General features: G+C 40.3%; 1 pseudogene; it reads right to left on the bottom strand.

The window, feature by feature from the left end:
* Nucleotides 1-1,445: 1,445 nt before the first annotated feature.
* Nucleotides 1,446-4,345, bottom strand: LOC122067826 (annotated as a pseudogene).
* Between the last annotated feature and the right edge of the window lie 3,292 nt (nucleotides 4,346-7,637).

Here is a 7,637-nt window from a genome sequence, read left to right as displayed (position 1 = left end):
ATTATGGTTGGAACTCAGTCATTGAAGCATTGAGTTTGGGGCGAGCTCTGATTTTACTGCCAGTGATGAGCATTCAAGGGCTTAATGCTAGGCTTTTGGAGGAGAAGAAGATTGGGTTGGAGATACTAAGAGATGAGCAAGATGGATCATTCACTAAAGACTCAGTGGCTGACTCGGTGAGGGTGGTGATGGTGGAGAAAGAGGGAGAGCCTTTGACGAGGAAAGCGAAAGAGGCAAGGGAGATGTTTGGCAATAGGGATGAGAATGAATGTTGCCTTAATGGCTTTGTTAGATTCTTAAAGGAGAATAAAAGAAAAAGAGACTAGGTACATCATTGTGGACTTGATTCAATGGCTTCCTTGGAACACAATCATTATAGACCCAATTTCCTTAAGGCCACGAAGAACGGAAATCCATTCATCGCACACCATCAGGGCCACTGGGGAAGGGGGCATGGGACCTTCAACCCTTGGATTGTGTGGTGAGGTTCACCGCGTGATCAAGGGAAACTTTGTCTATTTATTATTATCACAAAAGTTTGTTCTTTTACCAAATGTCACAATGCATGCATATATTCAGCCACATGGATGAATGATATATCCAATCTAACCGATGGCTAGAGAAGACTTCGTCTAGATTAGCTACGTGCCGAATGTATGTCTAATTCAATCAAATATTTTATTTTATATTTGGTCACATCCAATGTATGTCAATGTATGTGTAAAAAAAAAAAAAAAAAGAGAAAAGGCTGAACACATTGATCGATGCTCCTCCCATTTCAGCCCCCATTGGTTGAGCCACTAGCCCCAAGAAATCTAGTAATGTGCCCAACCCTCTCCCTAAAAAATAAAGTAAAAACGAAGTCACTTGGATAACTGCTCAATTAATAATATAATAAGAAAAGATAAAATAAATCTTGTAATTAATAAATCTCTCCAATACTTGTTTGTCAGGATTCTGGGGCTGGGGGTGTGCAAATGAATAGTGACAAAAGTTTACAGAACCTCACCATATCTCTTCCTTAGGGGATCCACAATATCCCCCTCTTCGTTGTCTTAATGGGTTTTATAATTGAGCGACTGAATGTGATAACAGCGGAGGGTATAGAGCACTAAAGCCTAGTTTAGCAACATTCCTGAAAGTGTGCAAAACTTAATTTGATGGCAAAGCAGCCAGGGTATTATAACCATATGTGTACACAAGTATACACCTTTTAATGCATTGGGGTTTATGTTCAAAGAAGTAATACCCAGTTATATGGATTCTACACAAATATAAATGAGATAGCCAAGCCATGAATATGTTGCACCAAAATACATGGATGCGAAGGGATTAAAAAGATCCTCAACAGACTGGACTTGGTAAGCCTTGTAACCTTGAAAATACTTTGGTTAAAAGAAAAAAAAACTTCACAAAAGAATTTAGTTCATGAAGAAGTCATGATTTTAAGCATATATCCCTATTTGTAATGTAAACAGTTCCGATATAATAATATCATGGAAATACTTGCATAGCCATTGTGCCTTGGGATAATCAATTCCCATAATTCCAGTAGAGGAAATTCCCATTATTCTAATAGAGGATCCCACGCCATTCACAGAGCGCATGCTACAGACCTCCGCAAGGGCTGCTAGAACTGTCTAAGTAACAGATAAAGTTCAGAGACAACCAACCAAGCTTCAGCAAAAAACTTTTGAGAAATGCAAAGATCAAAGAAAAATATGTGAGATAAGACATTTCTTGGGAGAGGAGGAGTTAATTCCTAGATTTAAAAACAACAAAACTAGCTGGTGTATAAAAAAGACAGGATAAAGAGGAGCTAACAAGTTCAACCTGAATTTATGTAGAGGAGCACTCTACATCAGAAATTATAGAAATATTCAAATCATAGTTGTCACGGTGTCCAGGTGATGACCTGGGGCGTTGGAGGGGCCCTAGACAATGGTAAGAAGAAACACCTAGTAATCATCTCCCAAAACAAATTTAGATAAATAAAAAAGAGAAAATTTCAACGCCACCCCCTGAATTTTGGTCTTTATTCAATGTCACCCCTTGTACTTTTGGAAATACCAAAGACCACCCATAATAATTTAAAAATTTTCAAATCCATCCCTACCGTTAGCCATCCCTATTAACTGTTGGAATATCTGTTAGTTTTTATTTAAAATGCCCAAAACACCCCCACTCAAAGTGATTTGGCCACCTTACCTTTGTCCCTTCTTCTAAACCAAAACTTGCAACTCCCCTCCCCTTTGATGAAGGTTCGCGGCTACCCATTCTCTTCGACAAAGGTTAGTCTTCAATGATTGTAAACCAAACAAGCATTTAGAAGCACAATGAGCTCAACAACGGCTGCACCGGTGGCTTGGCCATTGAGGATGCCCCAACAGCTGTGCCCTGTCGCCACATAACACCCCTTGACGTTGGGTATCTCTCTGATCACCAGCCAACCATCGTCTGTACACGGCAAGAAGCTCGCTTGCTAGGCCTTGAGATGCGCTTTCCTTCCTCCAAAACTAAGTGGCTCGACACCGACGCTGGCACCCTCTGCAACACCTTAATGGACTCAGGATCACCCATCACTTGCTCTGGATTGTTCGACACTTGAGCCTCCGCAGACATCCTGCACAGGTACATCTCTCCTGTACATTGTACACACAACCCCATTAATTTCATTTCATTTCACAAAACCCAAAAAATCTCAAACGCAGAAATGGAAAGATCAGCGACAGAGTCTGATTTTCCAAGTTTTCATAGATTTTACTTGTAGGACGAGGGTAGACTTCGGGGTCCATGGATTTCCCACCTTGGGCCGGGTAGCTGAGAAAGAGAGCATGAGGAGTAATGGCAGCGGGGTCTCGCGGCTCCCGAACGATGCCATGAGCCTTTAGACCGGAAACCCTGAAGATGGAGGACAAGAGAGGTAACCGACACGATCATGGCCCCAGTGCCAATACTACTGCATCGGCCATAATTACCCTGTCTCCATGCTTAAGCACCAGCACTCGTGCCCGCCTTCCCTCCACCTCTACCCGATCGACCTCTCCGATCACCACCTTCAACCCATGATTGGCCATCGCTGGCGAGAGCAGAGTCCTAGTGAAGAGCTGTGAGTGGACCTATGCTGTGGTCTCCATCGTGCCGATTGTCCTAGGGTTCCTAGTAGGTCCATCCACCCATGCAGGAATGTTTCAACTGCTGCTGGTCGCGGGACACTGGTTCTCGATTAACTCATTGACGGTGGGGTTGAGGGTCTGGAGGGGACGGTAGCCGTAAGCTTGGGGACCATCTAGTTCGAGGACGAGGGAGCGGTGGAGGTTGAAGCTAGCTCGGCGAGGCTAGAGAGGGGTCCACCATTGCACCAGTCGTGGGCAAGGAAGCCACCGGCCTTGCCCGAGGCAGCGCAGGCGACCGATGATTTCTATAATCACGGGTTGTGGTTTAGAAGAAAGGGCAAAGGTAAGGTGGTCAAATCACCTTGAGTGGGTGGTGTTTTGGACATTTTAAACAAAAGTTAACAGATATTCTAATAGTTAACCGGGATGATTAACGACATGGATGGATTTGTAATTTTTTAAATTATTATGGGGTGTCTTTGGTATTTTGAAAAGTATAGGGTATGGTATTGAATAAAGACCAAAGCTTAGGGGGTGGCATTGTAATTTTCTTAATAAAAAATAATTTTTGGAAAGTCAAAATCCACAAGGTTATGTTAAATTAAAGTGCTCCCAAGTATTGGCACACCACTGCTATTCTTCTGTTTGGATATTTGTAGTTTTTTCAATTTCAAAACCCATTAGAAATGGATTAAGAGAGAACTGATGCAAAAGCACTCCAAGATCCAGATCAATTGGTTTAGATTAATCCTAGTCAGCATAGATGTTAAGTATGGCTTGTGTTACTTATCCCTTGTTAAGTATAATTTATGAAATGTGTTTCCACGCATTTATACAATTTCTCTGTGTTTCTTGAGAGTTTTGAATGGTTATCTTAACTGGCTTAGTGTACTCACACAAACCTAAATATCCATGACATGTCTCTCAAATTTGGTTTAAAAATAATCCCACCATTATCAATATTCCCACCTATACCTTGAATATAGAAGTGTTCCACTACCATCTAATCTTACCTTTACTTCTGTTCGGGATAGGTATGGTCTCTTCTCTGCATCATGTGAAAAGCACACTTTTCCTCTTTACTCATTAGATTTGATCCACTCTTTGAGGACATCAGGGTTGTTCCACATCTCTTCGATGTTCTCAAGAGAAGCTCTTGAATCCCAGTATGTCCATATTGTTTTATGATTGTCCTTGTTGGTAACCCGACCATGTGGCGGTGATGACATGGTAAGTTTGGGTGATGTGATTGAAAATGATGATATAATAACGTTTAGTGTCACCGATGAGATAACAGAGCCACATGGTGTGCACGGAGTGGATTGATACATCTATGGTAGGTGGTGTGGGTTTTCTGGTCAAAACTGGTAAAATTTACCTATTTACACTCAAGGGCATTTTTGGCAGTGAAAATGGAATTTTTTAGAAGATTATTTCTTCATGAAAAAGATAGATTTTAATTTATTAAGTCCAATTCTTCTAATTTCGTCGCATTCCGATACCGTATGAAGAAGTTACGACATCTGCGGTCAAAAGACTACTTTTATAATAGCCGGGGGTAGTTTCGGCTTTGAAGATAAATTTTTTGAAATAAACTTTCTCCACGTAACAATACAAAAAAAAACTTCCATCTTTACAACGATTTAGATTTCGTCGCGTTTCGATTTTGTATGAGAAAGTTGTGGTATCAGAAAAGTTCAAGGGCATTTTGATCATTTTGCATGGCTAAGTCAGATGACCAGGTCTTCTGAAAAGTTGTAAAATGTCAAGTCATTATTCCATTGCATTTTGTTTCAGCTCAATCAGAGTTTGGTTGAGAGAGTTATAAAGATTTCCAAGGAATCGGTCTGAAAAATCCGATCCAAAATGGCCAAATGCCTCTCGGCCAGTGCATGTGGTTTTTGGATATATAACTTTGACTTAAGGGAGATTTATGAAATTTTGATAAGTTCAAGGCCTTGGTTGTTAGTAGAAAAGGGTGGGTCTGATTGGATGTAGCGCACGTGTATCTTTCTAGATGTAATGGTTCAGATCCAAAGGATGATGTGTATCAATTGATCTTGGATTCCTATCCAAAGGCCATAAGGATCTCAACTTTTTGGAAAGGAGGAGATAAGGCTCCTTAATTTGTGCTGCAACAACCAATCAAATATTGACAACCAAAAGGTTGATGACGTAGGGTTGATGCGCCTGTCAGCGCCTATGTCAACAGGTCAACTCTACTTTAATCAATTGATTATAATCTGATGGCTAAGATTCAAGATCTGTTACATAGATCCAAGGGCCTATATTAAAGGTGTATTTTTTATTAAATGAATGGCCCAGATCATGCCCTTTCTTCCCACGCCGCCAGCGTATGCCAAGCCAACCTTCGAAGATTCAATTTCAGGTTATCTCATTACTCTAACTTCAAATGACCATATCTCCCTAGCCACAAGGCCAAATCTGTCTATTCAAGCTGCAACTTCTTTATTTTTTTGAGTTACACACATTGGAAGAAAAAAAAAAAAAGGGTTTCAGAGAGTGTAAGGTTGTGGATTTTGTGTGTGAAACTCCTCCCTCCATTGTTGACCATTAAAGAGCTTGAACGCTTTATGTGAGTTGTTCTATGCTCCATTAATGGTGGTATAGAAGGGTAGTTGAGTGGTATTGACGATACCTTATTTCCAAGCTAAGGGAAGAAGAAGAATGAAAGGGGAGCTTCCCTTTGTTAGTAGAACTATTAATGGGTTTTGTTGCTCAATGGGAGTTTTGGTTACTCCATTAATGGGGGTTTGAGGAGGTGGTCGAGGTGTGTTGATGATGTATGGACTCAAAGCCAGAGAGGAAGAGAAGAAAGCAAGTGAGAGTTTGCTTATGGTTGGTCTGAAGAGCAAGAAGCCAAGAGGAGAGAAGGTGTGAGTGCCAAACTTATTAGTACAAGCTATCAGTCATCCCAGACAAACGGTTGTGAGATTCCTTAACCTTTAATTTATATTATATGCATGTATGTATTCTAGGGTTCGTTGTGGATGAATTATATACATGCTAGGTTAGTTGTGGATGAACTATAAGAATGCTAACTAGTTGTGGATGTATATGCTAGGCAGGGCTTGATGGTAGGGCATTGATATAAGCTCAAATTTATTATATTCTTATATTGAGTGCTTAGTGGGTACTAAGCACTGGGATTGGGTACTCTCGTGTAGTGAGTGTTACACATTTATCTGCATTGCGAGTGCCATCTCAGCTTCGGCTTGAGAAAATCAGGTGTGGGTGTAGTCAAAAGTAGTGTATTGAGTAGATATAAAGCCTTCATAGACACAACTCCGAGGATAGAGGAAAATTGCTGAACCTCATAAAAACCATGTGTTGTGGGTGTGCTTATTGTTTACATTGCATATATTGAAGTGTGTGGAATGCAGAATGGTTGTGCACACTTGGAAGTGTCTATGAGATGCTGAGTGTGCATATGACTGTGTACAAATAGGGACAGGCTCAAGGACAGATGTAACAAGGTTTACCGTGTTAAATATCAGACAGATTTTGGAGATCGAAATTGGATTCACTGATTCACTGATTCACCACCATCTCAGTGACTGTCGGGTTACAACAATTGGTATCAAAGCCGATACTCAGTGACAGTTTGATCAACAATTGAGTGATTCAGAGGTAGTGGAAGTGACAGTATAGAAGGTGAAGGCTATTTAGGACATGCACCAAAGTTTGATGAATTTGATTTTGTCTTGTGGAAGAGGAGAATGCAGTCTTACCTAGGTTCACTGGATTATGATATTTGGACATCAGTTCTTAATGGGTACAAGGAACCTGAGGCATGTCTGATTGACAATGAAGCCATGAAAGCTTATTGTTACAATCAGAAGGCTGTGAATGTAATATTCTCAGCACTGGACAGGAGTGTGATAGTTAAGGTAATGGACTGTGACTCAGCCAAGAATATTTGGGAAAGACTGAAGAGCACTTTTGAAAGAGATGACAAGATCAGGAAAGCAAAGCTTTAGACTTTCAAATGCCAGTTTGAAAATCAGTTTAAAAGTCTACTAATGCAAGAGGGAGATAATAGAGACACCTATATGACCAGGGTAAATGAAGTGGTCAACTCTATTAAAGGTGTAGAGTCAATCTAGATGATTCAGTTATTTGTCAGAAAATCCTGAGATCTCTGTTGCCCAAGTATGACTCCAAGGTGTCAGCAATTGAAGAGGCAAAGGACTTAAACAATATCACCCTTGATCAAGTGCATGGCACTTTCATAGCTCTATGTTCTTTTTCCCTTTCTTTAATTCAAAAATGAGACTCCCCCTGACAAACCGTTTACTAAAAGTGCTATAAAGAGTACAAATTCACCCAAAGTATGCATTTAGTGACAGGTATTTTTTTTCTTGGTACAAAATTATTAGTTACAGGTATAACTAACAAATATAAGAATAAGTGATTTCCCATTGAACTTAAAACCCAGGAAACAGAGCAAATATCAAACAAAGAGAAAACTCAGTGCTAATTAAATCCACTTGAGCAACA

This window comes from Macadamia integrifolia, unplaced genomic scaffold (assembly GCF_013358625.1).
Source record: "Macadamia integrifolia cultivar HAES 741 unplaced genomic scaffold, SCU_Mint_v3 scaffold3153, whole genome shotgun sequence".
In the NCBI taxonomy this organism is placed as follows: domain Eukaryota; kingdom Viridiplantae; phylum Streptophyta; class Magnoliopsida; order Proteales; family Proteaceae; genus Macadamia; species Macadamia integrifolia.
Note: the sequence above shows the minus strand (reverse complement) of the source record. Positions and strands in the feature narration are given on the sequence as shown.